General features: G+C 47.2%; 1 protein-coding gene across 4 annotated transcripts in view; it reads right to left on the reverse strand.

Moving 5' to 3' along the window:
* PIAS2 (protein inhibitor of activated STAT 2) overlaps nt 1–17,328 on the reverse strand; it is a 490,095-nt gene that overhangs the window by 81,082 nt on the left and 391,685 nt on the right. The window lies entirely within an intron of this gene.

Raw genomic sequence — 17,328 nt, forward strand, 5'->3', positions numbered from 1 at the left:
CTACTAAAAGTCATGAATATCCGTAGATGTCGCCCTGCGTACCTAGCACTGCAATTTTTGGATAATTCTTTGATGACAAAATCTGTAGCACAATACCTAAAATTATGCATTAGGCACCGTACGAACCTGTAATGAAGTGTAACAGTTTTAATAATTCCTTTACAATGAATGAATAATGATTTTTAATATTTATTGCGTTTTTATGTACTTTTATGGTTTTCACATATGGAACCCGAATAAAGATATTTTGATTTGATTTGATTTGGGTAGATGGTAAAATGTTGGTGTGAGTGGTTGGCTGTTTCGGAGAAAGAGAAATTCGTCCTTACTCAACATGTTATGTTCATGCCATTTCCCTATTAGTTTGTCATAACTCCGGATACTGTCTTGGTATGTGGCGTTGGTACATGTGGTGTAGAAATTAGTGTTAGAAAGCTAGCGTAGTGCTTCATATCTGTAGTAGTCTCTTGTCAACAACACCACGTTACCCCCTTTGTCCGAGGGTTTGATTATGATGTTGTTATCCTTCATAAGGTTATGTAGGGCCAGTTTCTGTTGTTCAGTGATGTTGTGTTTCATGGGAGGGTTAGCTTTTCTATACTGCATTAGTTCTTGAGTCATGGCCTCAGTAAAGGCGTCAATTGCATCCCAGGGCATCTGTGGGATGAACGTCGAAGGGGGTTTATACCCGCTCTCTTCCCGATCTTGCTCAATTCCAAGGGCCTGTGCTCTCTGTGCTCTGTCGGTAGTCTCTGAATGATCTTGTGCAGATTTTTCTTCCCGCAGTTCTTCAAGAGTTTCGAGAGCTTCAATTTCTCTGCCCGTTAGGGCATCCGTAGCTGTGAGTCTTGTGCCCATGTCACCAATAGCTTTCAGGTGAGGTCGTAACTTAAAATGTTTGTGTAATTTGAGCTTACGTGTGAATCGGAAGAGACCAATCTGGGTTTGGGTATACTCTAGGGGGGTGTTAGGGCAAAAGGTTAGACCAAGGCTGAGTAGATTCTTTTCGCAGTCAGTCAGGATTCTATCCGTTAGGTTGACCACCGTTAGATTGTGGTTCTTGTTAATATCCTGGCCGGGATTTACTTTTTGTTGCTGCGGGTTCGATTGCCCCAATTGTTGGGCTTCGCTCTGCCTCTGCCCCTTCCGCCGCCGCTTGATCTCCTAGTCCGCCTTGTTTTTTTGTTTGATGTTGGACCATCTCTGGTGGTTTTGTTTTGCCACCTCGTAGCCAGGCTCGTTTGATTACGTCGAATTCCTGATGAAAAGGAGTTTTCTCACTGTCATGAGGAAGATCAGTGCCTGCTCTTTGTCGTGTTGTCGCCGCTGCTCTTACATTTTGATGTTCATCGCCAGATTCATTCTCAGTCACGTCAGACTCTGACGTGACGATTTCAGCTGTAGAGGCAGTGCTGGATTGAAGTGCTAGACGTGAGGCATCATATTTTTTGGCATACGTTAATATGCGACCTTGCATGTAATCCTCCTCGTCCCTTTCGTACTTTTCTTGCTTTCTTGTACGGATTTTCTGTTCATACTTAGTGAGACGTGATTTCATCTGAGTTCTAAGTTGTAGCACAAGCTCTTTATCTGTTTCCTTCTCCAGCTTATCCTCCAAAGTTTTAATCTCTTCCAGCGCTTTCTCACGGTCACTCCAGGCATATTTAATTAGTATCTTGAGTGTACCTTCCATGTAAGCGACTGTGTGCATCTCCCAATCGGTTAGCAGCTGCGGATCCGGGTTCTCGTATGATGGTACGGTGTGGACCCTGAGACCGCGTGGCACCCTTTTTACTTCCACATAACTAGTGAGACTGGTGGCCTCCCACCACTTACGCGTCTCGCGTTCATGCAGTTTTTCTAGTTTCACCATCATTTCTGTTATTCTCATCTTTTGTGGATCAGCTGATGGCGCTTTATCAGTGACCTCCTCCCGTCTATCACGATGCTTAAACATGTCCTGCGCTGCATTGCGGCGTTCACTTTCTGAGAACATTGCACCGGTTGAAAAGTGTCCGTTTAAAGGATGAAATCCGGGCACATTAATTGAAAGGGTGTAGCTTGCGTTAACTCCGTGGACAGTAAACCCTCCCTGACGCCCTGTCTCAATGACCGCTATGCTCGTTGAGGTATCGAACGAGAAATACAGGTACAGTGATCATAAGCCGGTCCGCTTACCCCTCGCGCTGTTCCGAGTGTTCTCCGGGTGAAGACCGGGGTGAGCCGGCGTCCTCCAGGCGTCCTCTCGTACTGGCCACGGTGGGCGTGGACCGTCCTCCAATGGATATATATATATATATATGTATATATATATATATATATATATATATATAAACCAACACCAGATAAAATAAGCATATGTATATCTGTAGCAATATATAAATATATAAATATAAAAGATAAGTATAAAAGAAAGCATCAAAGAGGAGAGAAGAACAGAGACTCTCCTTATTTAAAAAGATTACGGAGAACCGCTTGTCTCACAGACGTGTGAGCATTGCTGGCAGCTTCCAGACAGTAGTGTTTGGTAAAGGTGTGCCTTCTGGACCATGTTGCAGCTCTGCAGATTTGATGACGAGGCACACCAGCAAAGAGAGCAGTAGAAGAAGAGATTGCTCTAGTAGAATGTGCTCTCGGAGTTGCCTGCAGCGGTCTACCCGCTTGATGATGACAGAAAGAGATTGCCGCAGAAATCCAACGAGCTATGGTCTGTTTGGTTATTGAGTGCACTTGGTGCATTTTTCCATATGCTATAAAAAGCTGATCAGATTTTCGTATTGAGGAAGTCCTTTGTAAATAAAATTATAGACATCTTTTGATACCAAGTGTATGTAAAGCCCTTTCCGCAGGTGACTGAGGAATAGGTCTTTAAAATAACTGGTTCATTGAGATGGAAATCAGAAGGTACTTTCGGCATAAAAATGGGGTTAGTGCAGAGCACCACCGAGTCCCTGGTGAATTGAAGGAAAGGCGGTTTAATAGTGAAGGCCTGAATGTCACTGACCCGCCTGGCTGATGTGAGAACCAACAGCAGAGACATCTTCCACAAAACAAACTTCAAATTGGCTCTATGAATAGGTTCAAAAGGGTGCCGCATGAGTTGTGACAGAACAATGTTAAGATGCCAGGGTGGAGGTGGGCAGCGGATGGGAGGAAACATACGAAACAATTCTTTGAAGAATTGTTTCGTAGAGGAGTAAAGAGATTATGAACCATCCTGTCGGAATCTTGAGATAGCCGCTAAGAATACTTTAAGAGTAGAATGGGAAAGGCCTGATCTTGCCAAATGCAAAAAGAAAGGCAAAAGTTCTTCCGGTTTTGCAAGGATTGGGTGAATGTTGGCGTAATGACACTAGAGGCAAAATCGCTTAGGTTTTTATTGTGGAGGGTGCTCTAGCATTAGCTAAGACCTCCCTGCCTTCTGAAGGAATGTCTAAGTGGGCAAATTCAAGGTGTTCAGGCGCCAGACTGCTAAGCGCAGAGATGCAGGATCCGTATGGCAGATCTGGCCGATTCGGATGGCTAGGAGATTTGGTATTGGTTGCAACTGAATGAGATTGAATTCGGATAGAAGGAGGAGTTCGGTAAACCAAATCTGGCGAGGACACCTGGGAGCGGTGAGGAGTAGGCGACACGGCTCTTTCATCATTTTCCGGAGAACCATGGGAACCAACGGTATTGGCAGAAAAGCGTAGGCATAGATCTGCGACCAGTTCATCAAAAATGCATTCCCGTGCGAGTCTTGTTGGGGAAGCCAACTTGCGTAGAATTGGCTTTTGCGATTCAGACTGGTCGCAAACAAGTCCAAATCGGGTTCACCCCACTTCTGAAATATACGATCCAATATTGGTTGATGGAGCTCCCACTCGTGGTTGGACGTTGTCGACCTGCTGAGGAAGTCCGCGAGGATGTTGGATACTCCTGGAACATGGATGCTGCCATAGTCATTTGATGCCAATCGCCCAATCCCAAATTTGCTGGGCTTGCTCGGACAGCAGAGTGGATCTCGCCCCTCCTTGTTTGTTTAGGTAGTGCATACTTGTTGTGTTGTCCGTCCGGATCAACACTGATCCCCCGAGAAGGATGGTGCGAAAAGATTTGAGCGCCAGGAAGATCGCTAGCAACTCTAAAAGGTTGATATGCCAAGTCCTTTGTTGACCATCCCATTTGCCGTTGACTGTCAGTCCTTGAAGGTGCGATCCCCACCTTTCGAGGGAGGCGCCTGTAGTGATGACAAAACTTGAGAGGCCTGCTGCCACGTTTCCAAGTCCACCAGAGTAAAGCTTTTCGTATCTGAGGAGTGATGCGGGTGAGATTGTCGAAGGACCCTGAAACCTGTAGCCATTGTTTGTTGAGCTCCTCTTTGCAGGGGGTCTCATCTTGAGACGACAGTTGGGGACTAGGGGAATGCAGGATGAGAGCATCCCAAGAAGTGACTTGAACTGTCGGACAGAAACGCACCTTTTTGATTGTAGAAGTTGGGCAAAGCTTTTGTTGTCTTTCGTTTGAGACAACGGCTTGTGTCCGTAGAGTGTCTATGGTGGCTCCCAAGAACGTTCTTGTCTGCGAGGGGATGAGTTAAGACTTGTCTAGATTGATGGAGTGACCCAGAGATTGGAAAAGTGACAGACATTTCTGAGTATGGGCGCTTGCAAATGCGAAAAAATTCGCCTTGATAAGGCAGTCGTCTAAATAAGGAAAAATTTGAATTCCTTCTAGTCGAAGGTTTGCAGCCACCGGTGCCAAAACCTTGGTGAAGACACGGGGCGCGGAACATAGTCCGAAGGGAAGGACTTTGAAATGGAAGAGCCTGCCAGCCACTCTGAACCTCAAGAACTTTCTGTGTCCGGGTAATATCGGGACATGAAAGTAAGCGTCTTGGCGGTCGGTGGTGTTCATGTGATCCCCCGCAGTGAGGAGTTGAAGGACTTCTTGGAGAGTCAACATCCGGAAAGATTGTTTTTTGAGATATTTGTTTAGGGAACGAAGATCCAGAATGAGGTGCCATTCCCTAAATTTCTTTTTATTAGAAAAAATCTGGAATAGAAACCAGTGCCTCTTTCTAATGTTGGAACCACTTTGATCACTCCCTTCTTTAACATCAAATTTATTTGGGGGAAAAGGTCTGTGATATGAGCTGGAGGCGGGCCTTTGGGAGGAGAATTCGGAGGAAGTTTGACAAACTCTAGAGCATGGCCTCTGGCCACAATGTCCAAGATCCATTTGTCTGTTGTTACAGCAGACCAGGTTGAGTAAAAACGGGAGGTCCTTCCTCCAACTTTTGTAGGAATGAGCGGTAGAGCAGGTGGCAGGTGTCACTGCTACTAAGACGTATCCTGTCCGCAGTAGGATGACTTCCTTCTGTTCTGTGCATAAGACGCAGTTGATTGTTGCCTGAAGGATTGTTGACGTTGAGAAGAGTAACGTTGGTTACCCTGATAGGACTGTTATTGTCTCAACTGGTTATAGCCTCCTCGACCAGAGAAGGATCCACGTCCTCTCGCGCCACGAAAAGGCGGTTTTTGAAACTGAAGAGTACCGAGAGATCTTGCTGTCTCGGTATCTTTTTTAATGGCTTGGAGGGCATCGTCAATATGCTGACCAAAATCAGACTCACCGTCAAAAGGCATGTCTATTATCTTCGTCTGAACTTCCTGACGAAATTATGTGGATTTCAACCAGCCCTGTCGCCGCAGGACAGAGGCACCTGCCAGTTGCTGAAAACCCGTAGACGCAACATCCACAGCAGAATTGATAATCTCAGCCGAGATTCGTTCTCCCTCCTGGAGGATCTTGAGTGCTTCTGTCTTGGAGGGCTCAGGTAACATCTCGATGAAGGAAGAGATGTCCGACCACATCGGTCTATCATAGCGGCCTAAGATGGCCAGTGAGTTAGCTGCATGGACAGTAGTAGCCGTCATGGTCGAAACTTTCTTTCCAGTGGTGTCTAGACATCGCCCATCGCGATCTGGTGGAGCTTACAATGGAGAGGAGGGATTCCGTGCTCAGCTTTGTGCTGCTTGGGCGATAATGGAATCTGCCTTAGGCTGACGTATCAGACGTGCTGGTGAAATATCCGGTGCCTTATATTTCTTTTCGAGGCGAGGCAGGACCGCAGGAATGGAGGCAGGAGCCTTCTTGCCTAATAAAGTTAATAATTGGGATAGTTTGTACTTGTTTCCTCGGCTGGTCTTTAAAATCGTAAAGGAAACAATCATCTTTCTTCGTTTCTATGGGAAGGAGGAACCGTTGTGCTGCTCTTTCCATCAGAACATGAAAACCTCCAAAGTCAACTGCAGGTGAGTAAACAGGAGCAGGAGTCGAAGGAGACGGAGTTTGCATTTGATAGCTATCCCATTCCGTAAGGAGTGATCTGTCATCCAATTCTCCTTCTTCCCTGTCATCATCCGTGGTGTGAGCTTCCTGAGGATGATGAGACAACTAAGGTATCGGAGAAACTGGTCTGGGCGACCTCAGCACTGTTGAAGATTGAGGAACGAGTGTTGGTGGGATAGAAGAAGCCGATTCAGATGGAGGAAATCTGCAATAATAGTCACCCAACATGTACTGCAAATTGTTTAGAAGTGATAGATAGAAGTGATAGAGGCAATTGTGCTGTAGGGTTTGACACTGTAGCTGAAGGAGCAGTCTCAGGGTAGTAATCCTCTTCTTGATGTGCGTCTTGATATTTAAGGAAGAGCTCTGAATGGCTCCTGGCAGTACGAAATCTGTCATCCTCCTCAGATTCCTCCTCATCAGCCCCATAATCCAATAACTGCTCGGGCAACACAAGAGGAACTCTACTGGGGGAGGTATGAACTGGAGAGATGACCTCCAAGGAAGATCTGTGTCTTTGAAGCAAGGAAGACACTGTCGTAGACGGTGGCAATTGTGTAGACGGTGCCGTAGATGACTTTGAGGATGCTGTGGCAGTAGACGAAGACCAAACTTGAAGATCAGTGCAGGATGATAGTTGCAGCGTCGACGAGGCAGCCGCCGACGAAGCAATCGTTGATGAGGCTTTTTTATTCTTCGTCGGAGGGACGTCGACGGTAGACTTCAACTTCTTCGTCGACGAGAAGGCAGTGACTGACGTGGTTGGTCTCACAGAGACGGACACAAGCGTCGACGGCGAGGAAGCCGACAACAGTATCATTTGAGGTTTTGGAGATGAGAAAGTTGCAGTAGACGTCGTTGCGGCGACTGCAGGCTTCGACGACGAAGATGCCGTCGTCGAGCCCCTCGACGAGGGACCCTGTTTCTGAGGAAAATCTCTGTCAGAAATGGGTTTAGAAGCCTGAGATTCCAGTCTTTCTCAGGGGTGTAGAGGGTAGAGTTTTACCCTTACTAGGTGGAGGAGCCTTTTTGGAAGTGGAAGGCAACTCAGCACTCTTAGAGGTGTGCTGTTTTTTCAAAACCTTAGCCCCAGGAGATGTCAAATACGTGTCGATAGTCCTCTTCCAAGAGGAAACACTTCCAACTTCAGATAATGGGTTGTCTTGATTATTAATCTTCTGTAGCCACAGAAGTAGACGTCCCTCTCTGTCTCTCAGAGTTTTTTGAGGGATAGTTCTGCAGATTTTGCAGTCTCTCACCTGGTGGTCCGGGTACAAGCAGTAAATGCACTTCTTGTGGGGGTCTTCAGAAAACATCCGGAGCTTCCCACAAGACTCACAAGGTCTAAATAGAGATTTCTTAGAAGAAGACATCATGAAATGAAGAAAATCTGAAGAAACCTGAGAAGTACTGAGCAGAGCTCAGGGAGACTCCCTTAACACGACAAGCGGTAGAAAATGTGAGCCTGAGCCTCTGGGGAGAACATTCTGGAGGGTGCTGTCACCTGATTGGCTGTAGTTTAGACTATATATAATGACTTGGAAGAGTCATGAAAGTGGAAGATTTTTTCCTATTAACTTCTAGCTATTTTACTTCCTGGTTCTTATTTATCTATGATATGGCGATGTTATGCATATTTATTGCTATTTTTATGTACCGTGGGACTCCCACTCCGATGACAGAGAATGATTCAAGCATGAGAATCTATGAAAGATACCCCAATACTTGAGAATTGGAAATAACAACTATAACCCTTCACTTCATTGGTGTGTCTCGAGGATGCTATTATGCCATGAATATTATATATGCGTATATATGCGTATTACTTGGCAATAAAGAAGATAACATCTTGCCGTATTTCAGTGGTCTGTTCTCCTTCTTCGCCGGTTCTGCAGAGCTGGAGGTGGTCCGGAGAGTTACTGGTTGATATATATATATATATATATATATATATATATAGGAGGAGGAATATTGAGGGGTACTGTAAGTACACGTAACCAATCCAGGAGAAATCGCAACAGACCACAATTCGAGGAGTCAGAACAAGGTTACCCCGGCGGTATGGGCGGGAGGGGGTCGGAGCGACCTGGCACATCGCCCTCAGCGCTCTCGACCCGCTGGAAAACCTGCTTGTGGCCTCAATGCCGGACCCACGGGGTCCGGCATTGAGGCCACAAGCAGGTTTTCCAGCGGGTCGAGAGCGCTGAGGGCGATGTGCCAGGTCGCTCCGACCCCCTCCCGAGACCCATGGTGCGAGTAGCGCCCCTTTTGAAAGTGCTGTGAAACTCCAACTTTACGGAGTATTTTTGGAATGAGTATTTTACTCTTCCCACTTTTTTACGCACTTTTTTCACCTTTATAATTTTCACTTTCACGTCCCCAGGTTAGGGTGGGTGATTAGAGAGCCCATACCGCCGGGGTATAGTCCTGACGAATGCCTTGGCAATTACCACCCTTATGGCAGAAACATGTTGACTAGATAAATTTGAGTATATCCTGTATTTTACCAACCCTGAACCTTGGCAACTAAATACAGACACTTAATACTCTTTGTTACGTGCCCCAGGGATCACCCATTAAACTTTGTTTTTTTGATACCCTATTTCAGGCACTTTTAATTCTTCACTGTAAACTAGAGCACGCCCTCCACACAAAACCAGCTCCGCAGTCTTTCTGGCGTCGTAGCACACCAAAGAGGCACTCGGCCTCTTTGGTGGGGCCCGATGATGAAGCATGACACTGACCAGGTCAGTGTGTGAGGGCTTTCTTTACCACCCAAATCGGGTGTGTTAACCTTGTTCTGACTCCTCGAATTGTGGTCTGTTGCGATTTCTCCTGGATTGGTCAGGAGATAGTTTTTGACCTCTCTTTTCTTGTTTACGTGTAATTGACTGGGGACTGAGAGAGTGTCCTCTTCTCCCTACCTCTCCTTTTGTTGTCGGGTACTTTAAGTAGACAACCTGAGATACAAGAACCAATGGACATCAACATTCGGGACCTGGAAACCCTGGCGATGCTGGAAGAACTCAGGGATGAGAACAGTACCCAACAGCCATTACAAACAGACAATACAAGAAGAGCAGCTGACTTGGGGATAACCCAAATAGGAGAACAAAGTACCTTCAAACCAGCATCATGCTTCTGCCCCCAATCCCCTGTTGATGTGATTGACATTTTTTCAGAGACAGTAATTCAAGAACTCCAAAATCTATCTAAACAAGAAGAGAACTTCAAAGGAAAAACTAAATGGAATATATCATCTAATCAGAGAAAAGCAATCCAAAGTTTGGAACAAGATGAATCCATTATAATAAAGCCAACCGACAAGGGCGGGAACGTCGTTGTACAAACCCGGACCAACTATTGTAGGGAGGCACTACGCCAATTACAAGATAAAGACAATTATCTACCAACCACGGAGGAAGAATACAAATCCAGCATTCAGGAATACAACAATCTAATTCACAAATGGTACGGAAGAGGGATCTTGTCCAGGGAAGAATTTTTATTTCCACAAAATAAGCAACCAAGAATACCTGCGTTCTACCACCTGCCAAAGGTTCACAAAGACGCTGCTAGACCACCAGGGAGACCTATTGTGTCGTCAATTGGAGGGCTAACTGAAAATATGTCCAAATTCATCGACTACTTCTTGGATCCCTGGGTAACACAATGGAGTTCTTATACGAAAGACACTAAAGACTTTCTCAAGCAAATACAGGATGTTAGCTGGGAAAACTAATTTATCATGATAACACTTGACATCTCGAACTTATATACAAGAATAAGACATATTGATGGGATGGCAGCGGTAAAAACTTTTCTTGGACATCGCTTGGTCAGATATCTGAAGCATAGCGAAATGATAATGGAGTTTATTTCATTTTGTTTAAACAACAATATTTTCATTTTTCAAGACCAGCATTATCGGCAGATCAGAGGTACGGCAATGGGCACCTGCTTCGCCCCCAGTTATGCAAACTTGTTCATAGGCTGGTGGGAGAAGCAGGTGGCCTGGGCCGATGACAAGGGTGATTGGGTGGACAGGGTGGTTTGCTGGAGGAGATACATTGATGATCTCTTTATCACCTGGAAGGGATCTACGACTTCAGCAGAGAGATACATCACAGCCCTTAATGTGAATGACCTCAATCTTACATTCACCCATGAAATGAGTAAGAAGGAAGATAACTTTTTAGACCTTACAGTCTTTGTAGAGTGTGGGAAAATTCAAACTTCCCTATACAGGAAAAGTACAGCTGGCAACTCAGTCCTCCACGGACGTAGCAGCCACCCGATTACCCTCGTGAATAGTATACCCTATGGGGAACTATTACGAATAAAAAGAAACAGTTCTAGAAAGAAGGATTATGATGAGGCAGCAAATAACAGCATCAGGCGCTTCAGATCCAGAGTACTACAACAAGCTAAAAAGAAAGTAGACTTAGTGGAAAAACAAACATTATCGAGAGACACACGAGGTCAAACATCTAAAGAAGGGACAGGGGACTTAAGATTGATCACCAATTACTCCTCCGCAGTAATAAAGTGAGATCAATAATGCGTAGAAACTGGAGAATCCTAAAATCAGACCACATCATAGGGAAAGATCTCTTGGACTACCCTCTAATAACTTTCAGGAAATCTAGATCATTAAAAGACAAACTTGTACAAAGTCATCTTGCAAAAGAAATGCCCATTGCGGGATTGCAGACCATGCATGGCTCGTATCCGCGCGGGAAATGCAAGGCTTGCAGTACCAGTAGGAGGGTTTTAACATTTCCGGTTCCTGACAAGAAGTCCCGCACCAAGATCTCTAAATTCATGACTTGTTCCACTACCCATGTAGTATACTGTTTGGAGTGCCCCTGCGGCTTCCGCTATATAGGGAGCATGCGGTTAAGAAACGCATACTGGAACATCAAAGGGCCATCGCGAACAAAGATGATAACTATCCGGTGGCCCGACATTTTGCCATTCATCACAACAGGGACAGAAATCTTCTAACTTTCTTTTGTCTACACTGTATCCCATTTGACATCAGGGGAGGTGACAAGGAGAAAAGATTACGATGTCTCGAGTCCAGATATATTATTGAACTACAGACGAAGTCACCAAAGGGTCTCAATGCAAGGGAAGAGCTCATAACCCACTTATAGTCCAAATATGAATCGTTAGGGACAGCACACGTATCAGGGGAGAAATAATGATTAACAAAATAATAATCCATCTTAACTGTAAAACATAGCAAGAGACCATTGATTCATGAACATATGAAGACAAATAGGTAGATAGGGAGGCCTTAATTGGACACAGGAAGTACTTACTATGAGCAGGTTTCTCACTATGAAATCCTATGCCAGCCCATCCAGGGTTTGATGAATTAACCTATGTAAATATGTATATATTGAATCAGGGTCAAAATTGAAACACTATCATTGTGGCAATTGGCTATCTATTTAGGTTTCCATAAGTTTGATTTGGCGACAGCAATGTATATATAATCTTAAACGGAAACTGATATAACCTTGACTTTACCCATACAGGGTTTTTTTTGGAAATAGTTTGCCAATATCAACTTCCGCCTCGGAGACGCAAAGCTGACACTGACGAAAGCTGAAACATGTCTGTTGCTATTATTTTTGCGCAATAAATCTATAATAGGTTTAACCTAACGTGAGTGCTGGTTCGGTCATTTTGTTACAGTGAAGCTGTATATATATCTCCCAACAATCTCCCACAGTCAGCCAAGTCATTGCAGTTAACAAAACATCACCAACTCCATTTCGAGGAAAATCTTTTGATGACTAAAGACGCTTTGGATGTATTCAGCGATAGAGTTATCACTGAATTAAAAACTTTGAATAGAACTATTTTGGGAAGGAAAAAACAAATTGACTTCAACAATCAACAATATACAAGAATGCGGACAAGGGGGGGGAACACTGTTTTGTGGGCTAAATCTGATTATCTTCAGGAGACAGCTCGCCAGTTAGGAGACCCCCTCTGTTACACTAAAACCAGCAAATTTGCCATGTTAAAAACATATGAAAACACGGGGGCGTGGCTTGGATGGCAAGGAGGCAGGAGACCTAAGTCCGGAGCTCCCGACCCCCAAGTTTCAACGAGCGGCGCGCATCATAGTCCAACGGAGAGAAACTGAGCCAAAATCAAAAAAAGGTGTGAGGGAACCAAACCGGCACCCTACGAGAGGCTCCGCGACCAAAAAGAACCAAGAACGAGGCGGCGGCGGGGGAGAAGGCGAACGGCCAGGGGGGAGAGGAGCGATCCCAAGATGGCGGCGTGAGTCGGAAGACCGGGAAGACAGCGAGCCGCACAAAAGACAGGCGGGCAGATCCACCCAGAACGCAATACCCGACCGCCCTGGCACCCCCCCCCCGTCTCAGGAAGGAGGGAGAGAGAGGCAGTCACGGCGTGCGGTGACCGAGCAAGTGAGTACCGGCTTAGCGGAACAGCGCGCGCAGGTCAGCGCAAGGAACGAGCTGGCCGCTTCTCTCACGGTCTCACAATTCTGACGAGGGGCCAAGACGGCAGTAATAAACCGCGGCCCGGGGAGCGGCAGCCGCTACGGCAGCAGGGAAGACAACAACAACAACAACAAGGCGGCCATCTTGGTAGAGGGGGAGTGAGCAGGGGCGGCCATCTTGCTAAAGCTAAAGAAGCACCTCACGGCGGAACACTCCTGGCGATAGACGGCCCGACAGCACAGGGCAAGCAAGTCAGGGCGGCAAACTTGCAATTTCCGATGCAGCGGAGAACTAAGGGGCAACCAGTCACGCACCAGTGACGCACACCACAGGCGGCGGCGGCGGCGGCAGGGAGGCCATCGACAAGACGGCCATCTTGGTAGAGGAGGAGAAACACGGGGCAGCCATCTTGCTGTAGCATCCCTGAAGCGGGACAGCGGCCAAAGCAGGGCAGACGGAGGCAGCAGCAAGGAGCAGGGCGCAAGCTTGTGGGGCAAATCGTGGTCTATCAGACAATATCGCCGCGGAGCGGCTGGAGCAAACCGTGAGCTTTCAGAAAATATCGCCGCGGAGCGGCTGTCTAGAGGGCGACCACCCAGCAGCTGGCCGAAGCAATAAGAGGCAGGCGGAGGACCAGCGCAGGGGGCAAGGCGAGAGTGGCGACCCCCTCACCAACAACAGCGGCCATTTGAGACATCTCAAGACAGAAGTGAAGCTCGAGGTGGCCATCCGGAGGGAACAGCAAGCGGTGTTGTGAGAAACAAGCCCGAGCAGACGACGGCGAGTGCTGGAGCATAAACAGTAAGGGTGTACTGCCAGAGCAAAGTACAGCGCAGGAGGCTGGCGGAGCTTAGGACTAAAACCAGAGTGGTCAGGTGGCCACCCAGGTTCAGAGACGACCCCATAACGTCGATTAGCACCCCGAGGGGCAAGGAGGGAAAAAGAGGAGACAAAGCCACAACAAGACAGCCGCAAACAGAAGGGAGGCCCAAGTTCAACCAGGCCAAAAGAGGGACCGAAGCCATGGCAGGCAGGGACGGGAAACAAGGGGCCAACGACTTGAAGAAAAGCAAGAATGAGACACCGCCCTCACCGGGCAAAGAGCGAAACAACCATGGGGATGGCAGAATAACGCTGGACATGCTCCTGAAGAAAATAACGGAAGGGAACTAGCTGGCAAAAGCCACGAAAAAAACAGTAGACAGCATTCAGATGGAGCTAATAGCAATCAGAGCCGAGCAAAGCAGAGCCAATGGCAGAATTGACGAGGCAGAGAAGCGAATAGGTGCGCTAGAAGACAACGCAAACATAACACATAAGGACATGGGGCTTGTGATAAAGAGAACAACGGCACTACAAAAGGCCGTGGCGGAGCAAGAGGACAGGAGCCGCAAGGGGAACATGAGACTCTTGGGAGTGCCCGAGGAGGAAGAAGATACACCGGGAGCATGCGCCCTGATGCTGGAGGCCCTAATACCTAAAATAACAGGACTCACCTTCGACAAACCGCTGGAGATCACCAAAGCGTACCGCATACCGGCCAGGAAGCAAATGAACAGCAACGCCCCCAGACCCATAATATGCAAACCACTAAGAGAAAATCAAACAGAGGCGATATTTGCGGTAGCCAGGAAAGGCCGTCCGATGATGATAAACGGAAGCAAAGTAACCATCACACAAGACTTCTCCAAACTAACAGTCGAGGTGAGGAAAGGCTTCCTAGCCCAAAGGGAACATCTGCGAAAAAAGAACATTGCATTTACATTTGCAGGCCCATCCAGGATGAGAGTGACAGATAGACACGGAAGCAGAATCTTCGATGACCCCAACGACCTGCACCGATACCTACAAGACCCGGAACCAGAAGAGATGGAGCTGCCGAGCCCTGGGGCAAAGAGAAGGGCATCCTCTGACGAAACACACGAAGGAGGTGAATAAGAAGGAATGCTTGAAGTAGCACGCATGTGCAACTAAGCTCCGAGACTCTGAACGCAACAAGCTGTCTCAGACAACCATGTACAGGAGCAACCGCAGCCACCGAGACTCTGATTACAACGAACAATAGGCTTGGAGTAACAAGCATGTGCAACCAGGCACGGACACTCTGACATTAACAACAACCTACCTCAAACAACCTACCTCAAACAACAACAACATTCTACCTCAGACAATCACAGAACAAGATAGACCACAGCCACCGAGACACGGAAATATGCCGTGAGCTACCGCACAGCAAGAACAACCATACCTACCTCAGCAAGACCACCGTGGCCACGGGAAGAACAGGCAAGACACCGACGACCATATCCTTTTTTTCTTTTCCTTTTTTTAAAGCAACCACGAGGGGCGGGGGGTTGGCCAACACTAAAGACTAAAGACTCAGGAAGAACTTGGGGGGGGGGGGGGGAGTGTGAGGACCCTTGCTGTCGCACACCCGGTTTACTACTGATGGGGGGGAGGGGGGAGGGGGGGAGGGGGTCGGGCCAGGGGGGGGAGTGAAGTCGGCGGATATGACAGTACATGGCAGAGCCGCCGGTTGTGTTATGAACAAAGGACCTAGAATGTTGCCTTTCTCCACAGGCACCCTATACTTTTCCTATCTCTTTTTTCCCATCCAACACCCCGGGGGGGGCCGCAGAACGCAAAGCACAAGCGACGCAACGAAACAACCATGACAGACCCAACAAGAGCGGGCCTGTCCACGGACTTGAAGATAGTGTCCATGAATGTTAAAGGACTGAACCACCCGGTCAAACGCAGGAAAATCCTGGACTATTTGTCCAAACTAAAGGGAGATGTATACATGCTCCAAGAGACCAAGCTCTCCAAAGAGGAGGCGAAACTACTCAAAGCTAGATGGATAGTGGAGGTACTCTGCTCACCGGCAAAAGGGAAAAAAAGAGGAGTCATAACCATCCTGAGCAAGAAGGCCAACCTAACAACACTAGCAGTGGACACTGACGAAGATGGCCGCATGCTCATAGCAAGCGTCCAGAGAGGAAGCGACACAATCCACATGGTCAATATCTATGGTCCTAACTCGGAAGACAAGCAATTCTGGCAGGGAGTGGACAGCAAGCTATCAGACCTCCCCCAAGAGGACCTCCTGATCACAGCTGGGGACATGAACAAGACAATGGACCAGGCAACAGACAGACACCCAAACAGACCAAGTCATAACTCCAACAACAACAACAACACCCTGAAAGACTTATGCGCTAAACAACAACTGGCAGACCCGTGGAGGCTCCAACACCCGACAGCGCAAGAGTACACCTTCTACTCACACCCACATAACTCCTACAGCAGGATTGACTACATACTGATGTCCAACACACACACGCACCTCATAGAAGAAACGGAGATAGCCTCAATCACCGTCTCGGACCATGCTCACATAACACTCACTCTAAGTGGGAAACACAATGAAAACCCAACGAGGAGGTGGAGACTGAATGATGACATCCTCCAGAACAGAGAGAACGTCAAAGAAATTGAAGCTACAATCAAGGAATACCTCGAACACAACGACAATGGCGAAGTAGGGAAAGACACCGTATGGGACGCCCTCAAAGCGACAATAAGGGGGAAACTGATAAACATCAAGGCCAGGATGAACAGAGGAAGGAGCAAGAAAATCAGTGAGCTCGAGGAGGAAATAACAGCACTGGAGAGAGGTCACTGTGCAAACATAACGGACAAAAACAAGCTCACCCTGCTCACAAAAAGGAAATACGAGCTGAACAAGATCCTAAGCGAAAGAGCGGGTTCCTGGCTGACGAAGTTCAAGTCAGTCAACCTATGCGCAGCAAACAAAGCAGGGAAGCAGCTGGCGTCCTACTTAAAGGCAAAACAAAGGCAACACACGATAGCAGCGATAACTGATCGCACGAACACATCCCAAACAACGAACAAAGGAATACTGGAGGTCTTCAGACAATTTTACCAAGAACTGTACACTGAAGATCAAAACCTAAGCAAAGATGCAGGACGAGATCTACTCAGTAAAACCAATCTGCCGAAGCTAGAGGAGGCGGAGAGGCAGTCGCTCGAAGCCGACATCTCGGAGGAAGAGATTGAAACAGCCATATGCCAACTGAAACGGAACAAGGCGCCAGGACCGGATGGCTATTCCGCGACATTCTACAAAACCTTCAGCGAACACATCAAGACACTGATGGCACAAACATACTCCACATGCATCCAGAACGGGAGGATGACGGAGTCCATGTGCGAGGCCAACATCACCATAATTCCCAAGGAGGGGAAAGACCCACAATATCCCCAGAACTACAGACCAATATCGCTAATAAACGTCGACTGCAAGATCTACGCAAAGGTCTTAGCCAACAGACTAAACAGGATCCTGCCGAACATCATCCACTCCTCACAAGTGGGATATATAAAAAACAGACTGTCGCAGGACAACACAAGGCTACTGTGCCACCTGATCAACCACACAGCAAGCAGCAACGAACAGGCGGTCATGATAGCGCTGGATGCA

This window comes from Lissotriton helveticus, chromosome 2_1 (genome assembly GCF_964261635.1).
Source record: "Lissotriton helveticus chromosome 2_1, aLisHel1.1, whole genome shotgun sequence".
In the NCBI taxonomy this organism is placed as follows: Eukaryota; Metazoa; Chordata; class Amphibia; order Caudata; family Salamandridae; genus Lissotriton; species Lissotriton helveticus.